The following is a 20406-nucleotide window of genomic DNA, read 5'->3' on the forward strand; positions in this document are numbered from 1 at the left end:
AGTGTCCAATTTTGAAATGTACAAATATTCCTCTAAAATCAGCCGAACTACGAATTCCGATTAACTCACCTGTAATCAGGAGAGAACACGGTGCTGCATCTTTTAGCCCAGCACTGATCCTGAAAAGTAATTCTAAGCGTACTTACCAGTAACTTGTATTTCCTTCCATAGGAATCCATTGTGTGGTTTTTACCAGAAAATGTTCTAAGTGTCCAATTTTGAAATGTACAAATATTCCTCTAAAATCAGCCGAACTACGAATTCCGATTTACTCACCTGTAATCAGGAGAGAACACGGTGCTGCATCTTTTAGCCCAGCACTGACACTGAAAAGTAATTCTAAGCGTACTTACCAGTAACTTGTATTTCCTTCCATAGGAATCCACTGTGTGGTTTTCACCAGAAAATGTTCTAAGTGTCCAATTTTGAAACGTAGAAATATTCCTCTAAAATCAGCCGAACTACGAATTCCGATTTACTCACCTGTAATCAGGAGAGAACACGGTGCTACATCTTTTAGCCCAGCACTGACCATGAAAATTAATTCTAAGCGTACTTACCAGTAACTTGTATTTCCTTCCATAGGAATCCATTGAGTGGTTTTCACCAGAAAATGTTCTAAGTGTCCAATTTTGAAATGTACAAATATTCCTCTAAAATCAGTCGAACTACGAATTCTGATTTACTCACCTGTAATCAGGGGAGAACCCAGTGCTGCATCTTTTAGCCCAGCACTGACCCTGAAAAATAATTCTAAGCGTGCTTACCAGTAACTTGTATTTCCTTTCATAGGAATCCACTGTGTGGTTTTCATCAGAAAATGTTCTGTGTCCAATTTTGAAACGTACAATATTCCTCTTAAATCAGCCGAACTACGAATTACGATTTACTCACCTGTAATCAGGAGAGAACCCAGTGCTGCATCTTTTAGCCCAGCACTGACCCTGAAAAGTAATTCTAAGCGTACTTACCAGTGACTTGTATTTCCTTCCATAGGAATCCACTTTTTGGTTTTCATCAGAAAAGTTTCTAAGTGTCCAATTTTGAAACGTACAAATATTCCTCTAAAATCAGCCGAACTACGAATTCCGATTTACTCACCTGTAATCAGGAGAGAACCCAGTGCTGCATCTTTTAGCCCAGCACTGACCCTGAAAAGTAATTCTAAGCGTACTTACCAGTAACTTGTATTTCCTTCTATAGGAATCCACTGTGTGGTTTTCACCAGAAAATGTTCTGTGTCCAATTTTGAAACGTACAAATATTCCTCTAAAATCAGCTGAACTACGAATTCCGATTTACTCACCTGTTATTAGGAGAGAACCCAGGGCTGCATCTTTTAGCCCAGCACTGACCCTGAAAAGTAATTCTATGCGTACTTACCAGTAACTTGTATTTCCATGCATAGGAATCCATTGTGTCGTTTTCACCAGAAAATGTTCTAAGTGTCCAATTTTGAAACGTACAAATATTCCTCTAAAATCAGCCGAACTACGAATTCCGATTTACTCACCTGTAATCAGGAGAGAACACGGTGCTGCATCTTTTAGCCCAGCACTGACCCTGAAAAATAATTCTAAGCGTACTTACCAGTAACTTGTATTTCCTTCCATAGGAATCCATTGTGTGGTTTTTACCAGAAAATGTTCTAAGTGTCCAATTTTGAAATGTACAAATATTCCTCTAAAATCAGCCGAACTACGAATTCCGATTTACTCACCTGTAATCAGGAGAGAACACGGTGCTGCATCTTTTAGCCCAACACTGACACTGAAAAGTAATTCTAAGCGTACTTACCAGTAACTTGTATTTCCTTCCATAGGAATCCACTGTGTGGTTTTCACCAGAAAATGTTCTAAGTGTCCAATTTTGAAACGTAGAAATATTCCTCTAAAATCAGCCGAACTACGAATTCCGATTTACTCACCTGTAATCAGGAGAGAACACGATGCTACATCTTTTAGCCCAGCACTGACCATGAAAATTAATTCTAAGCGTACTTACCAGTAACTTGTATTTCCTTCCATAGGAATCCATTGTTTGGTTTTCACCAGAAAATGTTCTAAGTGTCCAATTTTGAAACGTACAAATTTTCCTCTAAAATCAGTCGAACTACGAATTCCGATTTACTCACCTGTAATCAGGAGAGAACCCAGTGCTGCATCTTTTAGCCCAGCACTGACCCTGAAAAATAATTCTAAGCGTACTTACCAGTAACTTGTATTTCCTTTCATAGGAATCCACTGTGTGGTTTTCATCAGAAAATATTCTGTGTCCAATTTTGAAACGTACAAATATTCCTCTTAAATCAGCCGAACTACGAATTCCGATTTACTCACCTGTAATCAGGAGAGAACCCAGTGCTGCATCTTTTAGCCCAGCACTGACCCTGAAAAGTAATTCTAAGCGTACTTACCAGTGACTTGTATTTCCTTCCATAGGAATCCACTTTTTGGTTTACATCAGAAAAGTTTCTAAGTGTCCAAGTTTGAAACGTACAAATATTCCTCTAAAATCAGCCGAACTACGAATTCCGATGTACTCACCTGTAATCAGGAGAGAACCCAGTGCTTCATCTTTTAGCCCAGCACTGACCCTGAAAAGTAATTCTAAGCGTACTTACCAGTAACTTGTGTTTCCTTCTATAGGAATCCACTGTGTGGTTTTCACCAGAAAATGTTCTGTGTCCAATTTTGAAACGTACAAATATTCCTCTAAAATCAGCCGAACTACGAATTCCGATTTACTCACCTGTTATTAGGAGAGAACCCAGGGCTGCATCTTTTAGCCCAGCACTGACCCTGAAAAGTAATTCTATGCGTACTTACCAGTAACTTGTATTTCCTTGCACAGGAATCCATTGTGTCGTTTTCACCAGAAAAATATCTAAGTGTCCATTTTTGAAACGTACCAATATTCCTCTAAAATCAACCGAACTACAAATTCTGATTTACTCAACTGTTATCAGGAGAGAACCCAGGGCTGCATCTTTTAACAAAGCTCTAACCCTGAAAAGTAATTCTAAGCGTACATACCAGTAACTTGTATTTCTTTCCATAGGAATCCATTGTGTGGTTTTCACCAGAAAATGTTCTAAGTGTCCAATTTTGAAACGTACAAATATTCCTCTAAAATCAGCCGAACTACGAATTCCGATTTACTCACCTGTAATCAGGAGAGAACACGGTGCTGCATCTTTTAGCCCAGCACTGACCCTGAAAAGTAATTCTAAGCGTACTTACCAGTAACTTGTATTTCCTTCCATAGGAATCCATTGTGTGGTTTTTACCAGAAAATGTTCTAAGTGTCCAATTTTGAAACGTACAAATATTCCTCTAAAATCAGCCGAACTACGAATTCCGATGTACTCACCTGTAATCAGGAGAGAACACGGTGCTGCATCTTTTAGCCCAGCACTGACACTGAAATGTAATTCTAAGCGTACTTACCAGTAACTTGTATTTCCTTCCATAGGAATCCACTGTGTGGTTTTCACCAGAAAATGTTTTAAGTGTCCAATTTTGAAACGTAGAAATATTCCTCTAAAATCAGCCGAACTACGAATTCCGATTTACTCACCTGTAATCAGGAGAGAACCCGGTGCTACATCTTTTAGCCCAGCACTGACCCTGAAAAGTAATTCTAAGCGTACATACCAGTAACTTGTATTTCTTTCCATAGGAATCCATTGTGTGGTTTTCACCAGAAAATGTTTTAAGTGTCCAATTTTGAAACGTACAAATATTCCTCTAAAATCAGCCGAACTACGAATTCCGATTTACTCACCTGTAATCAGGAGAGAACCCAGTGCAGCATCTTTTAGCCCAGCACTGACCCTGAAAAGGAATTCTAAGCATACTTACCCGTAACTTGTATTTCCTTCCATAGGAATCCACTGTGTGGTTTTCACCAGAAAATGTTCTGTGTCCAATTTTGAAACGTACAAATATTCCTCTAAAATCAGCCGAACTACGAATTCCGATGTACTCACCTGTAATCAGGAGAGAACACAGTACTGCATCTATTAGCCCAGCACTGACCCTGAAAAGTAATTCTAAGCGTACTTACCCGTAACTTGTATTTCCTTCCATAGGAATCCACTGTGTGGTTTTCAGCAGAAAAGTTTCTAAGTGTCCTATTTTGAAACGTACAAATATTCCTCTAAAATCATCCGAACTACGAATTCCGATTTACTCACCTGTAATCAGGAGAGAACCCAGTGTTGCATCTTTTAGCCCAGCACTGACCCTGAAAACTAATTCTAAGCATACTTACCAGTAACTTGTATTTCCTTCCATATGAATCCACTGTGTGGTTTTCACTAGAAAATGTTCTAAGTGTCCAATTTTGAAACATACAAATATTCCTCTAAAATCAGCCGAACTACGAATTCCGTTGTACTCACCTGTAATCAGGAGAGAACCCAGTGCAGCATCTTTTAGCCCAGCACTGACCCTGAAAAGTAATTCTAAGCGTACTTACCAGTAACTTGTATTTCGTTCCATATGAATCCATTGTGTGGTTTTCACCAGAAAATGTTCTAAGTGTCCAATTTTAAAACGTACAAATATTCCTCTAAAATCAGCCGAACTACGAATTCCCGATTTACTCACCTGTAATCAGGAGAGAACACGGTGCTGCATCTTTAAGCCCAGCACTGACCCTGAAAAGTAATTCTAAGCAAACTTACCAGTAACTTGTATTTCCTTCCATAGGAATCCATTGTGTGGTTTTTACCAGAAAATGTTCCAAGTGTCCAATTTTGAAATGTACAAATATTCCTCTAAAATCAGCCGAACTACGAATTCCGATTTACTCACCTGTAATCAGGAGAGAACACGGTGCTGCATCTTTTAGCCCAGCACTGACCCTGAAAAGTAATTCTAAGCGTACTTACCAGTAACTTGTATTTCCTTCCATAGGAATCCACTGTGTGGTTTTCACCAGAAAATGTTCTGTGTCCAATTTTGAAACGTACAAATATTCCTCTAAAATCAGCCGAACTACGAATTCCGATGTACTCACCTGTAATCAGGAGAGAACACAGTACTGCATCTATTAGCCCAGCACTGACCCTGAAAAGTAATTCTAAGCGTACTTACCCGTAACTTGTATTTCCTTCCATAGGAATCCACTGTGTGGTTTTTAGCAGAAAAGTTTCTAAGTGTCCAATTTTGAAACGTACAAATATTCCTCTAAAATCAGCCGAACTACGAATCCCGATTTACTCACCTGTAATCAGAAGAGAACCAAGTGCTGTATCTTTTAGCCCAGCACTGACCCTGAAAAGTAATTCTAAGCGTACTTACCAGTAACTTGTATTTCCTTCCATAGGAATCCATTGTGTGGTTTTTACCAGAAAATGTTCTAAGTGTCCAATTTTGAAACGTACAAATATTCCTCTAAAATCAGCCGAACTACGAATTCCGATGTACTCACCTGTAATCAGGAGAGAACACGGTGCTGCATCTTTTAGCCCAGCACTGACACTGAAATGTAATTCTAAGCGTACTTACCAGTAACTTGTATTTCCTTCCATAGGAATCCACTGTGTGGTTTTCACCAGAAAATGTTTTAAGTGTCCAATTTTGAAACGTAGAAATATTCCTCTAAAATCAGCCGAACTACGAATTCCGATTTACTCACCTGTAATCAGGAGAGAACCCGGTGCTACATCTTTAAGCCCAGCACTGACCATGAAAATTAATTCTAAGCGTACTTACCAGTAACTTGTATTTCCTTCCATAGGAATCCATTGTGTGGTTTTCACCAGAAAATGTTCTAAGTGTCCAATTTTGAAACGTACAAATATTCCTCTAAAATCAGTCGAACTACGAATTCCGATTTACTCACCTGTAATCAGGAGAGAACCCAGTGCTGCATCTTTTAGCCCAGCACTGACCCTGAAAAATAATTCTAAGCGTACTTACCAGTAACTTGTATTTCCTTTCATAGGAATCCACTGTGTGGTTTTCATCAGAAAATGTTCTGTGTCCAATTTTGAAACGTACAAATATTCCTCTTAAATCAGCCGAACTACGAAATCCGATTTACTCACCTGTAATCAGGAGAGAACCCAGTGCTGCATCTTTTAGCCCAGCACTGACCCTGAAAAGTAATTCTAAGCGTACTTACCAGTGACTTGTATTTCCTTCCATAGGAATCCACTTTTTGGTTTTCATCAGAAAAGTTTCTAAGTGTCCAATTTTGAAACGTACAAATATTCCTCTAAAATCAGCCGAACTACGAATTCCGATTTACTCACCTGTAATCAGGAGAGAACCCAGTGCTGCATCTTTTAACCCAGCACTGACCCTGAAAAGTAATTCTAAGCATACTTACCAGTAACTTGTATTTCCTTCCATAGGAATCCACTGTGTGGTTTTCACCAGAAAATGTTCTGTGTCCAATTTTGAAACGTACAAATATTCCTCTAAAATCAGCCAAACTACGAATTCCGATTTACTCACCTGTTATTAGGAGAGAACCCAGGGCTGCATCTTTTAGCCCAGCACTGACCCTGAAAAGTAATTCTATGCGTACTTACCAGTAACTTGTATTTCCTTGCATAGGAATCCATTGTGTCGTTTTCACCAGAAAATGTTTTAAGTGTCCAATTTTGAAATGTACAAATATTCCTCTAAAATCAGCCGAACTACGAATTCCGATTTACTCACCTGTTATTAGGAGAGAACCCAGGGCTGCATCTTTTAGCCCAGCACTGACCCTGAAAAGTAATTCTAAGCGTACATACCAGTAACTTGTATTTCTTTCCCTAGGAATCCATTGTGTGGTTTTCACCAGAAAATGTTTTAAGTGTCCAATTTTGAAACGTACAAATATTCCTCTAAAATCAGCCGAACTACGAATTCCGATTTACTCACCTGTAATCAGGAGAGAACCCAGTGCAGCATCTTTTAGCCCAGCACTGACCCTGAAAAGGAATTCTAAGCATACTTACCCGTAACTTGTATTTCCTTCCATAGGAATCCACTGTGTGGTTTTCACCAGAAAATGTTCTGTGTCCAATTTTGAAACGTACAAATATTCCTCTAAAATCAGCCGAACTACGAATTCCGATGTACTCACCTGTAATCAGGAGAGAACACAGTACTGCATCTATTAGCCCAGCACTGACCCTGAAAAGTAATTCTAAGCGTACTTACCCGTAACTTGTATTTCCTTCCATAGGAATCCACTGTGTGGTTTTCAGCAGAAAAGTTTCTAAGTGTCCTATTTTGAAACGTACAAATATTCCTCTAAAATCAGCCGAACTACGAATTCTGATTTACTCACCTGTAATCAGGAGAGAACCCAGTGTTGCATCTTTTAGCCCAGCACTGACCCTGAAAACTAATTCTAAGCATACTTACCAGTAACTTGTATTTCCTTCCATATGAATCCACTGTGTGGTTTTCACTAGAAAATGTTCTAAGTGTCCAATTTTGAAACATACAAATATTCCTCTAAAATCAGCCGAACTACGAATTCCGTTGTACTCACCTGTAATCAGGAGAGAACCCAGTGCAGCATCTTTTAGCCCAGCACTGACCCTGAAAAGTAATTCTAAGCGTACTTACCAGTAACTTGTATTTCGTTCCATATGAATCCATTGTGTGGTTTTCACCAGAAAATGTTCTAAGTGTCCAATTTTAAAACGTACAAATATTCCTCTAAAATCAGCCGAACTACGAATTCCCGATTTACTCACCTGTAATCAGGAGAGAACACGGTGCTGCATCTTTAAGCCCAGCACTGACCCTGAAAAGTAATTCTAAGCAAACTTACCAGTAACTTGTATTTCCTTCCATAGGAATCCATTGTGTGGTTTTTAACAGAAAATGTTCCAAGTGTCCAATTTTGAAATGTACAAATATTCCTCTAAAATCAGCCGAACTACGAATTCCGATTTACTCACCTGTAATCAGGAGAGAACACGGTGCTGCATCTTTTAGCCCAGCACTGACCCTGAAAAGTAATTCTAAGCGTACTTACCAGTAACTTGTATTTCCTTCCATAGGAATCCACTGTGTGGTTTTCACCAGAAAATGTTCTGTGTCCAATTTTGAAACGTACAAATATTCCTCTAAAATCAGCCGAACTACGAATTCCGATGTACTCACCTGTAATCAGGAGAGAACACAGTACTGCATCTATTAGCCCAGCACTGACCCTGAAAAGTAATTCTAAGCGTACTTACCCGTAACTTGTATTTCCTTCCATAGGAATCCACTGTGTGGTTTTCAGCAGAAAAGTTTCTAAGTGTCCAATTTTGAAACGTACAAATATTCCTCTAAAATCAGCCGAACTACGAATCCCGATTTACTCACCTGTAATCAGAAGAGAACCAAGTGCTGTATCTTTTAGCCCAGCACTGACCCTGAAAAGTAATTCTAAGCGTACTTACCAGTAACTTGTATTTCCTTCCTTAGGAATCCATTGTGTGGTTTTCACCAGAAAATGTTCTAAGTGTCCAATTTTGAAATGTACAAATATTCCTCTAAAATCAGCCGAACTACGAATTCCGATTTACTCACCTGTAATCAGGAGAGAACACGGTGCTGCATCTTTTAGCCCAGCACTGACACTGAAAAGTAATTCTAAGCATACTTACCAGTAACTTGTATTTCCTTCCATAGGAATCCACTGTGTGGTTTTCACCAGAAAATGTTCTAAGTGTCCAATTTTGAAACATAGAAATATTCCTCTAAAATCAGCCGAACTACGAATTCCGATTTACTCACCTTTAATCAGGAGAGAACACGGTGCTGCATCGTTTAGCCCAGCACTGACCATGAAAATAAATTCTAAGCGTACTTACCAGTAACTTGTATTTCCTTCCATAGGAATCCATTGTGTGGTTTTCAGCAGAAAAGTTTCTAAGTCTCCAATTTTGAAACGTACAAATATTCCTCTAAAATCAGCCGAACTACGAATTCCGATTTACTCACCTGTAATCAGGAGAGAACCCAGTGCTGCATCTTTTAGCCCAGCACTGACCCTGAAAAGTAATTCTAAGCATACTTACCAGTAACTTGTATTTCCTTCTATAGGAATCCATTGTGTGGTTTTCAGCAGAAAAGTTTCTAAGTGTCCAATTTTGAAAGGTACAAATATTCCTCTAAAATCAGCTGAACTACGAATTCCGATTTGCCCACCTGTTATCAGGAGAGAACCCAGGGCTGCATCTTTCAGCCCAGCACTGACTCTGAAAAATAATTCTAAGCGTACTTATCAGTAACTTGTATTTCCTTCCATAGGAATCCATTGTGTGGTTTTCAGCAGAAAAGTTTCTAAGTGTCCAATTTTGAAAGGTACAAATATTCCTCTAAAATCAGCTGAACTACGAATTCCGATTTGCTCACCTGTTATCAGGAGAGAACCCAGGGCTGCATCTTTCAGCCCAGCACTGACTCTGAAAAATAATTCTAAGCGTACTTATCAGTAACTTGTATTTCCTTCCATAGGAATCCAATGTGTGGTTTTCAGCAGAAAAGTTTCTGTGTCCAATTTTGAAACGTACAAATATTCCTCTAAAATCAGCCGAACTACGAATTCCGATTTACTCACCTGTAATCAGGAGAGAACCCAGTGCTGCATATTTTGGCCCAGCACTGACCCTGAAAAGTAATTCTAAGCGTACCTAGTAGTAACATGTATTTCTTTCCATAGGAATCCATTGTGTGGTTTTCACCAGAAAAGTTTCTAAGTGTCCAAGTTTGAAACGTACAAATATTCCTCTAAAATCAGCCGAACTACGAATTCCGATTTACTCACCTGTAATCAGGAGAGAACCCAGTGCAGCATCTTTTAGCCCAGCACTGACCCTAAAAAGTAATTCTAAGCGTACTTACCAGTAACTTGTATTTCCTTCCATAGGAATCCACTGTGTGGTTTTCACTAGAAAATGTTCTAAGTGTCCAATTTTGAAACGTACAAATATTCCTCTAAAATCAGCCGAACTACGAATTCCGATGTACTCACCTGTAATCAGGAGAGAACCCAGTGCAGCATCTTTTAGCCCAGCACTGACCCTGAAAAGTAATTCTAAGCGTACTTACCAGTAACTTATATTTCGTTCCATATGAATCCATTGTGTGGTTTTCACCAGAAAATGTTCTAAGTTTCCAATTTTTAAACGTACAAATATTCCTCTAAAATCAGCCGAACTACGAATTCCGATTTACTCACCTGTAATCAGGAGAGAACACGGTGCTGCATCTTTTAGCCCAGCACTGACCCTGAAAAGTAATTCTAAGCGTACTTACCAGTAACTTGTATTTCCTTCCATAGGAATCCATTGTGTGGCTTTCACCAGAAAATGTTCTAAGTGTCCAATTTTGAAATGTACAAATATTCCTCTAAAATCAGCCGAACTACGAATTCCGATTTACTCACCTGTAATCAGGAGAAATCACGGTGCTGCATCTTTTAGCCCAGCACTGACACTGAAAAGTAATTCTAAGCGTACTTACCAGTAACTTGTATTTCGTTCCATATGAATCCATTGTGTGGTTTTCACCAGAAAATGTTCTAAGTTTCCAATTTTGAAACGTACAAATATTCCTCTAAAATCAGCCGAACTACGAATTCCGATTTACTCACCTGTTATTAGGAGAGAACCCAGGGCTGCATCTTTTAGCCCAGCACTGACCCTGAAAAGTAATTCTATGCGTACTTACCAGCAACTTGTATTTCCTTGCATAGGAATCCATTGTGTCGTTTTCACCAGAAAATGTTTTAAGTGTCCAATTTTGAAACGTACAAATATTCCTCTAAAATCAGCCGAACTACGAATTCCGATTTACTCACCTGTTATTAGGAGAGAACCCAGGGCTGCATCTTTTAGCCCAGCACTGACCCTGAAAAGTAATTCTATGCGTACTTACCAGCAACTTGTATTTCCTTCCATAGGAATCCATTGTGTGGTTTTCACCAGAAAAAGTTTTAAGTGTCCAATTTTGAAACGTACAAATATTCCTCTAAAATCAGCCGAACTACGAATTCCGAATTACTCACCTGTAATCAGGAGAGAACCCAGTGCAGCATCTTTTAGCCCAGCACTGACCCTGAAAAGGAATTCTAAGCGTACTTACCCGTAACTTGTATTTCCTTCCATAGGAATCCGCTGTGTGGTTTTCACCAGAAAATGTTCTGTGTCCAATTTTGAAAGGTACAAATATTCCTCTAAAATCAGCCGAACTACGAATTCCGATGTACTCACCTGTAATCAGGAGAGAACACAGTACTGCATCTATTAGCCCAGCACTGACCCTGAAAAGTAATTCTAAGCATACTTACCCGTAACTTGTATTTCCTTCCATAGGAATCCACTGTGTGGTTTTCAGCAGAAAAGTTTCTAAGTGTCCAATTTTGAAACGTACAAATATTCCTCTAAAATCAGCCGAACTACGAATTCCGTTGTACTCACCTGTAATCAGGAGAGAACCCAGTGCAGCATCTTTTAGCCCAGCACTGAACCTGAAAAGTAATTCTAAGCGTACTTACCAGTAACTTGTATTTCGTTCCATAGGAATCCATTGTGTGGTTTTCACCAGAAAAGTTTCTAAGTGTCCAAGTTTGAAACGTACAAATATTCCTCTAAAATCAGCCGAACTACGAATTCCGATTTACTCACCTGTAATCAGGAGAGAACCCAGTGCAGCATCTTTTAGCCCAGCACTGACCCTGAAAAGTAATTCTAAGCGTACTTACCAGTAACTTGTATTTCCTTCCATAGGAATCCACTGTGTGGTTTTCACTAGAAAATGTTCTAAGTGTCCAATTTTGAAACGTACAAATATTCCTCTAAAATCAGCCGAACTACGAATTCCGATGTACTCACCTGTAATCAGGAGAGAACCCAGGGCTGCATCTTTTAGCCCAGCACTGACCCTGAAAAGTAATTCTAAGCGTACTTACCAGTAACTTATATTTCGTTCCATATGAATCCATTGTGTGGTTTTCACCAGAAAATGTTCTAAGTTTCCAATTTTTAAACGTACAAATATTCCTCTAAAATCAGCCGAACTACGAATTCCGATTTACTCACCTGTAATCAGGAGAGAACACGGTGCTGCATCTTTTAGCCCAGCACTGACCCTGAAAAGTAATTCTAAGCGTACTTACCAGTAACTTGTATTTCCTTCCATAGGAATCCATTGTGTGGCTTTCACCAGAAAATGTTCTAAGTGTCCAATTTTGAAATGTACAAATATTCCTCTAAAATCAGCCGAACTACGAATTCCGATTTACTCACCTGTAATCAGGAGAGATCACGGTGCTGCATCTTTTAGCCCAGCACTGACACTGAAAAGTAATTCTAAGCGTACTTACCAGTAACTTGTATTTCCTTCCATAGGAATCCACTGTGTGGTTTTCACCAGAAAATGTTCTGTGTCCAATTTTGAAACGTACAAATATTCCTCTAAAATCAGCCGAACTACGAATTCCGATTTACTCACCTGTTATTAGGAGAGAACCCAGGGCTGCATCTTTTAGCCCAGCACTGACCCTGAAAAGTAATTCTATGCATACTTACCAGTAACTTGTATTTCCTTGCATAGGAATCCATTGTGTCATTTTCACCAGAAAATGTTTTAAGTGTCCAATTTTGAAACGTACAAATATTCCTCTAAAATCAGCCGAACTACAAATTCCGATTTACTCACCTGTTATTAGGAGAGAACCCAGGGCTGCATCTTTTAGCCCAGCACTGACCCTGAAAAGTAATTCTAAGCGTACATACCAGTAACTTGTATTTCTTTCCATAGGAATCCATTGTGTGGTTTTCACCAGAAAATGTTTTAAGTGTCCAATTTTGAAACGTACAAATATTCCTCTAAAATCAGCCGAACTACGAATTCCGATTTACTCACCTGTAATCAGGAGAGAACCCAGTGCAGCATCTTTTAGCCCAGCACTGACCCTGAAAAGGAATTCTAAGCGTACTTACCCGTAACTTGTATTTCCTTCCATAGGAATCCGCTGTGTGGTTTTCACCAGAAAATGTTCTGTGTCCAATTTTGAAAGGTACAAATATTCCTCTAAAATCAGCCGAACTACGAATTCTGATGTACTCACCTGTAATCAGGAGAGAACACAGTACTGCATCTATTAGCCCAGCACTGACCCTGAAAAGTAATTCTAAGCGTACTTACCCGTAACTTGTATTTCCTTCCATAGGAATCCACTGTGTGGTTTTCAGCAGAAAAGTTTCTAAGTGTCCAATTTTGAAACGTACAAATATTCCTCAAAAATCAGCCGAACTACGAATTCCGTTGTACTCACCTGTAATCAGGAGAGAACCCAGTGCAGCATCTTTTAGCCCAGCACTGACCCTGAAAAGTAATTCTAAGCGTACTTACCAGTAACTTGTATTTCGTTCCATATGAATCCATTGTGTGGTTTTCACCAGAAAATGTTCTAAGTGTCCAATTTTGAAACGTACAAATATTCCTCTAAAATCAGCCGAACTACGAATTCCCGATTTACTCACCTGTAATCAGGAGAGAACACGGTGCTGCATCTTTAAGCCCAGCACTGACCCTGAAAAGTAATTCTAAGCAAACTTACCAGTAACTTGTATTTCCTTCCATAGGAATCCATTGTGTGGTTTTTACCAGAAAATGTTCCAAGTGGCCAATTTTGAAATGTACAAATATTCCTCTAAAATCAGCCGAACTACGAATTCCGATTTATTCACCTGTAATCAGGAGAGAACCCAGTGCTGCATCTTTTAGCCCAGCACTGACCCTGAAAAGTAATTCTAAGCGTACTTACCCGTAACTTGTATTTCCTTCCACAGGAATCCACTGTGTGGTTTTCAGCAGAAAAGTTTCTAAGTGTCCAATTTTGAAACGTACAAATATTCCTCTAAAATCAGCCGAACTAAGAATTCCGCCTTACCTGTAATCAGGAGAGAACGCAGTGCAGCATCTTTTAGCCCAGCACTGACCCTGAAAAGTAATTCTAAGCGTACTTACCAGGAACTTGTATTTCCTTCCATAGGAATCCATTGTGTGGTTTTCACCAGAAAATGTTCTAAGTGTCCAATTTTGAAACGTACAAATATTCCTCTAAAATCAGTCGAACTACGAATTCTGATTTACTCACCTGTAATCAGGGGAGAACCCAGTGCTGCATCTTTTAGCCCAGCACTGACCCTGAAAAATAATTCTAAGCGTACTTACCAGTAACTTGTATTTCCTTCCATAGGAATCCATTGTGTGGTTTTCACCAGAAAAGTTTCTAAGTGTCCAATTTTGAAACGTACAAATATTCCTCTAAAATCAGCCGAACTACGAATTCCGATTTACTCACCTGTAATCAGGAGAGAACCCAGTGTTGCATCTTTTAGCCCAGCACTGACCCTGAAAAGTAATTCTAAGCGTACTTACCAGTAACTTGTATTTCCTTCCATAGGAATCCACTGTGTGGTTTTCACTAGAAAATGTTCTAAGTGTCCAATTTTGAAACGTACAAATATTCCTCTAAAATCAGCCGAACTACGAATTCCGATGTACTCACCTGTAATCAGGAGAGAACCCAGTGCAGCATCTTTTAGCCCAGCACTGACCCTAAAAAGTAATTCTAAGCGTACTTACCAGTAACTTGTATTTCGTTCCATATGAATCCATTGTGTGGTTTTCACCAGAAAATGTTCTAAGTGTCCAATTTTGAAATGTACAAATATTCCTCTAAAATCAGCCGAACTACGAATTCCGATTTACTCACCTGTAATCAGGAGAGAACACGGTGCTGCATCTTTTAGCCCAGCACTGACCCTGAAAAGTAATTCTAAGCGTACTTACCAGTAACTTGTATTTCCTTCCATAGGAATCCATTGTGTGGTTTTTACCAGAAAATGTTCTAAGTGTCCAATTTTGAAATGTACAAATATTCCTCTAAAATCAGCCGAACTACGAATTCCGATTTACTCACCTGTAATCAGGAGAGAACACGGTGCTGCATCTTTTAGCCCAGCACTGACACTGAAAAGTAATTCTAAGCGTACTTACCAGTAACTTGTATTTCCTTCCATAGGAATCCACTGTGTGGTTTTCACCAGCAAATGTTCTAAGTGTCCAATTTTGAAACGTACAAATATTCCTCGAAAATCAGCCGAACTACGAATTCCGATTTACTCACCTGTAATCAGGAGAGAACCCAGTGTTGCATCTTTTAGCCCAGCACTGACCCTGAAAAGTAATTCTAAGCGTACTTACCAGTAACTTGTATTTCCTTCCATAGGAATCCATTGTGTGGTTTTCACCAGAAAAATATCTGTGTCAATTTTTGAAACGTACAAATAATCCTCTAAAATCAACCGAACTACGAGTTCCGATTTACTCACCTGTTATCAGGAGAGAACCCAGTGCTGCATCTTTTAGCCCAGCACTGACCCTGAAAAGTAATTCTAAGTATACTTACCAGTAACTTGTATTTCCTTCCATAGGAATCCATTGACTGGTTTTCAGCAGAAAAGTTTCTAAGTGTCCAATTTTGAAAGGTACAAATATTCCTCTAAAATCAGCCGAACTACGAATTCCGATTTACTCACCTGTAATCAGGAGAGAACCCAGTGCTGCATCTTTTAGCCCAGCACTGACCCTGAAAAGCATTTCTAAGCGTACTTACCAGTAACGTGTATTTCTTTCCATAGTAATCCATTGTGTGGTTTTCACCAGAAATATATCTAAGTGTCCACTTTTTGAAATGTACAAATATTCCTCTAAAATCAGTCGAACTACGAATTCTGATTTACTCACCTGTAATCAGGGGAGAACCCAGTGCTGCATCTTTTAGCCCAGCACTGACCCTGAAAAGTAATTCTAAGCGTACTTACCAGTAACTTGTTTTTCCTTCCATAGGAATCCACTGTGTGGTTTTCACCAGAAAATGTTCTGTGTCCAATTTTGAAACGTACAAATATTCCTCTAAAATCAGCCGAACTACGAATTCTGATTTACTCCCCTGTAATCAGGAGAGAACCCAGTGATGCATCTTTTAGCCCAGCACTGACCCTGAAAAGTAATTCTAAGCGTACTTACCCGTAACTTGTATTTCCTTCCACAGGAATCCACTGTGTGGTTTTCAGCAGAAAAGTTTCTAAGTGTCCAATTTTGAAACGTACAAATATTCCTCGAAAATCAGCCGAACTAAGAATTCCGCCTTACCTGTAATCAGGAGAGAACGCAGTGCAGCATCTTTTAGCCCAGCACTGACCCTGAAAAGTAATTCTAAGCGTACTTACCAGGAACATGTATTTCCTTCCATAGGAATCCATTGTGTGGTTTTCACCAGAGAAATATCTAAGTGTCCATTTTTGAAACGTAGAAATATTCCTCTAAAATCAGCCAAACTACGAATTCCGATTTACTCACCTGTAATCAGGAGAGAACACGGTGCTACATCTTTTAGCCCAGCACTGACCATGAAAATTAATTCTAAGCGTACTTACCAGTAACTTGTATTTCCTTCCATAGGAATCCATTGTGTGGTTTTCACCAGAAAATGTTCTAAGTGTCCAATTTTGAAACGTACAAATATTCCTCTAAAATCAGTCGAACTACGAATTCTGATTTACTCACCTGTAATCAGGGGAGAACCCAGTGCTGCATCTTTTAGCCCAGCACTGACCCTGAAAAATAATTCTAAGCGTACTTACCAGTAACTTGTATTTCCTTCCATAGGAATCCATTGTGTGGTTTTCACCAGAAAAGTTTCTAAGTGTCCAATTTTGAAACGTACAAATATTCCTCTAAAATCAGCCGAACTACGAATTCCGATTTACTCACCTGTAATCAGGAGAGAACCCAGTGTTGCATCTTTTAGCCCAGCACTGACCCTGAAAAGTAATTCTAAGCGTACTTACCAGTAACTTGTATTTCCTTCCATAGGAATCCACTGTGTGGTTTTCACTAGAAAATGTTCTAAGTGTCCAATTTTGAAACGTACAAATATTCCTCTAAAATCAGCCGAACTACGAATTCCGATGTACTCACCTGTAATCAGGAGAGAACCCAGTGCAGCATCTTTTAGCCCAGCACTGACCCTGAAAAGTAATTCTAAGCGTACTTACCAGTAACTTGTATTTCGTTCCATATGAATCCATTGTGTGGTTTTCACCAGAAAATGTTCTAAGTGTCCAATTTTGAAATGTACAAATATTCCTCTAAAATCAGCCGAACTACGAATTCCGATTTACTCAACTGTAATCAGGAGAGAACACGGTGCTGCATCTTTTAGCCCAGCACTGACCCTGAAAAGTAATTCTAAGCGTACTTACCAGTAACTTGTAATTCCTTCCATAGGAATCCATTGTGTGGTTTTTACCAGAAAATGTTCTAAGTGTCCAATTTTGAAATGTACAAATATTCCTCTAAAATCAGCCGAACTACGAATTCCGATTTACTCACCTGTAATCAGGAGAGAACACGGTGCTGCATCTTTTAGCCCAGCACTGACACTGAAAAGTAATTCTAAGCGTACTTACCAGTAACTTGTATTTCCTTCCATAGGAATCCACTGTGTGGTTTTCACCAGAAAATGTTCTAAGTGTCCAATTTTGAAACGTACAAATATTCCTCGAAAATCAGCCGAACTACGAATTCCGATTTACTCACCTGTAATCAGGAGAGAACCCAGTGTTGAATCTTTTAGCCCAGCACTGACCCTGAAAAGTAATTCTAAGCGTACTTACCCAAACTTGTATTTCCTTCCATAGGAATCCATTGTGTGGTTTTCACCAGAAAAATATCTGTGTCAATTTTTGAAACGTACAAATAATCCTCTAAAATCAACCGAACTACGAGTTCCGATTTAATCACCTGTTATCAGGAGAGAACCCAGTGCTGCATCTTTTAGCCCAGCACTGACCCTGAAAAGTAATTCTAAGCATACTTACCAGTAACTTGTATTTCCTTCCATAGGAATCCATTGACTGGTTTTCAGCAGAAAAGTTTCTAAGTGTCCAATTTTGAAAGGTACAAATATTCCTCTAAAATCAGCCGAACTACGAATTCCGATTTACTCACCTGTAATCAGGAGAGAACCCAGTGCTGCATCTTTTAGCCCAGCACTGACCCTGAAAAGCATTTCTAAGCATACTTACCAGTAACGTGTATTTCTTTCCATAGTAATCGATTGTGTGGTTTTCACCAGAAATATATCTAAGTGTCCACTTTTTGAAATGTACAAATATTCGTCTAAAATCAGCCGAACTATGAATTCCGATTTACTCACCTGTTATCAGGAGAGAACCCAGTGCGGCATCTTTTAGCCCAGCACTGACCCTGAAAATTAATTCTAAGCGTACCTAGCAGTAACTTGTATTTCTTTCCATAGGAATCCATTGTGTGGTTTTCACCAGAAAAGTTTCTAAGTGTTCAATTTTGAAACGTACAAATATTCCTCTAAAATCAGCCGAACTACGAATTCCGATTTACTCACCTGTAATCAGGAGAGAACCCAGTGTTGCATCTTTTAGCCCAGCACTGACCCTGAAAAGTAATTCTAAGCGTACTTACCAGTAACTTGTATTTCCAGTAACTTGTATTTCCTTCCATAGGAATCCACTGTGTGGTTTTCACTAGAAAATGTTCTAAGTGTCCAATTTTGAAACGTACAAATGTTCCTCTAAAATCAGCCGAACTACGAATTCTGATGTACTCACCTGTAATCAGGAGAGAACCCAGTGCAGCATCTTTTAGCCCAGCACTGACCCTGAAAAGTAATTCTAAGCGTACTTACCAGTAACTTGTATTCCGTTCCATATGAATCCATTGTGTGGTTTTCACCAGAAAATGTTCTAAGTGTCCAATTTTGAAATGTACAAATATTCCTCTAAAATCAGCCGAACTACGAATTCCGATTTACTCACCTGTAATCAGGAGAGAACACGGTGCTGCATCTTTTAGCCCAGCACTGACCCTGAAAAGTAATTCTAAGCGTACTTACCAGTAACTTGTATTTCCTTCCATAGGAATCCATTGTGTGGTTTTTACCAGAAAATGTTCTAAGTGTCCAATTTTGAAATGTACAAATATTCCTCTAAAATCAGCCGAACTACGAATTCCGATTTACTCACCTGTAATCAGGAGAGAACACGGTGCTGCATCTTTTAGCCCAGCACTGACACTGAAAAGTAATTCTAAGCGTACTTACCAGTAACTTGTATTTCCTTCCATAGGAATCCACTGTGTGGTTTTCACCAGAAAATGTTCTAAGTGTCCAATTTTGAAACGTACAAATATTCCTCGAAAATCAGCCGAACTACGCATTCCGATTTACTCACCTGTAATAAGGAGAGAACCCAGTGTTGCATCTTTTAGCCCAGCACTGACCCTGAAAAGTAATTCTAAGCGTACTTACCAGTAACTTGTATTTCCTTCCATAGGAATCCATTGTGTGGTTTTCACCAGAAAAATATCTGTGTCAATTTTTGAAACGTACAAATAATCCTCTAAAATCAACCGAACTACGAGTTCCGATTTACTCACCTGTTATCAGGAGAGAACCCAGTGCTGCATCTTTTAGCCCAGCACTGACCCTGAAAAGTAATTCTAAGCATACTTACCAGTAACTTGTATTTCCTTCCATAGAAATCCATTGACTGGTTTTCAGCAGAAAAGTTTCTAAGTGTCCAATTTTGAAAGGTACAAATATTCCTCTAAAATCAGCCGAACTACGAATTCCGATTTACTCACCTGTAATCAGGAGAGAACCCAGTGCTGCATCTTTTAGCCCAGCACTGACCCTGAAAAGCATTTCTAAGCGTACTTACCAGTAACGTGTATTTCTTTCCATAGTAATCCATTGTGTGGTTTTCACCAGAAATATATCTAAGTGTCCACTTTTTGAAATGTACAAATATTCCTCTAAAATCAGCCGAACTATGAATTCCGATTTACTCACCTGTTATCAGGAGAGAACCCAGTGCGGCATCTTTTAGCCCAGCACTGACCCTGAAAATTAATTCTAAGCGTACCTAGCAGTAACTTGTATTTCTTTCCATAGGAATCCATTGTGTGGTTTTCACCAGAAAAGTTTCTAAGTGTCCAATTTTGAAACGTACAAATATTCCTCTAAAATCAGCCAAACTACGAATTCCGATTTACTCACCTGTAATCAGGAGAGAACCCAGTGTTGCTTCTTTTAGCCCAGCACTGACCCTGAAAAGTAATTCTAAGCGTACTTACCAGTAACTTGTATTTCCTTCCATAGGAATCCACTGTGTGGTTTTCACTAGAAAATGTTCTAAGTGTCCAATTTTGAAACGTACAAATATTCCTCTAAAATCAGCCGAACTACAAATTCCGATGTACTCACCTGTAATCAGGAGAGAACCCAGTGCAGCATCTTTTAGCCCAGCACTGACCCTGAAAAGTAATTCTAAGCGTACTT

The sequence above is a fragment of the Triturus cristatus genome, chromosome 1_1 (assembly GCF_964204655.1).
Source record: "Triturus cristatus chromosome 1_1, aTriCri1.1, whole genome shotgun sequence".
Classification (NCBI taxonomy): Eukaryota; Metazoa; Chordata; class Amphibia; order Caudata; family Salamandridae; genus Triturus; species Triturus cristatus.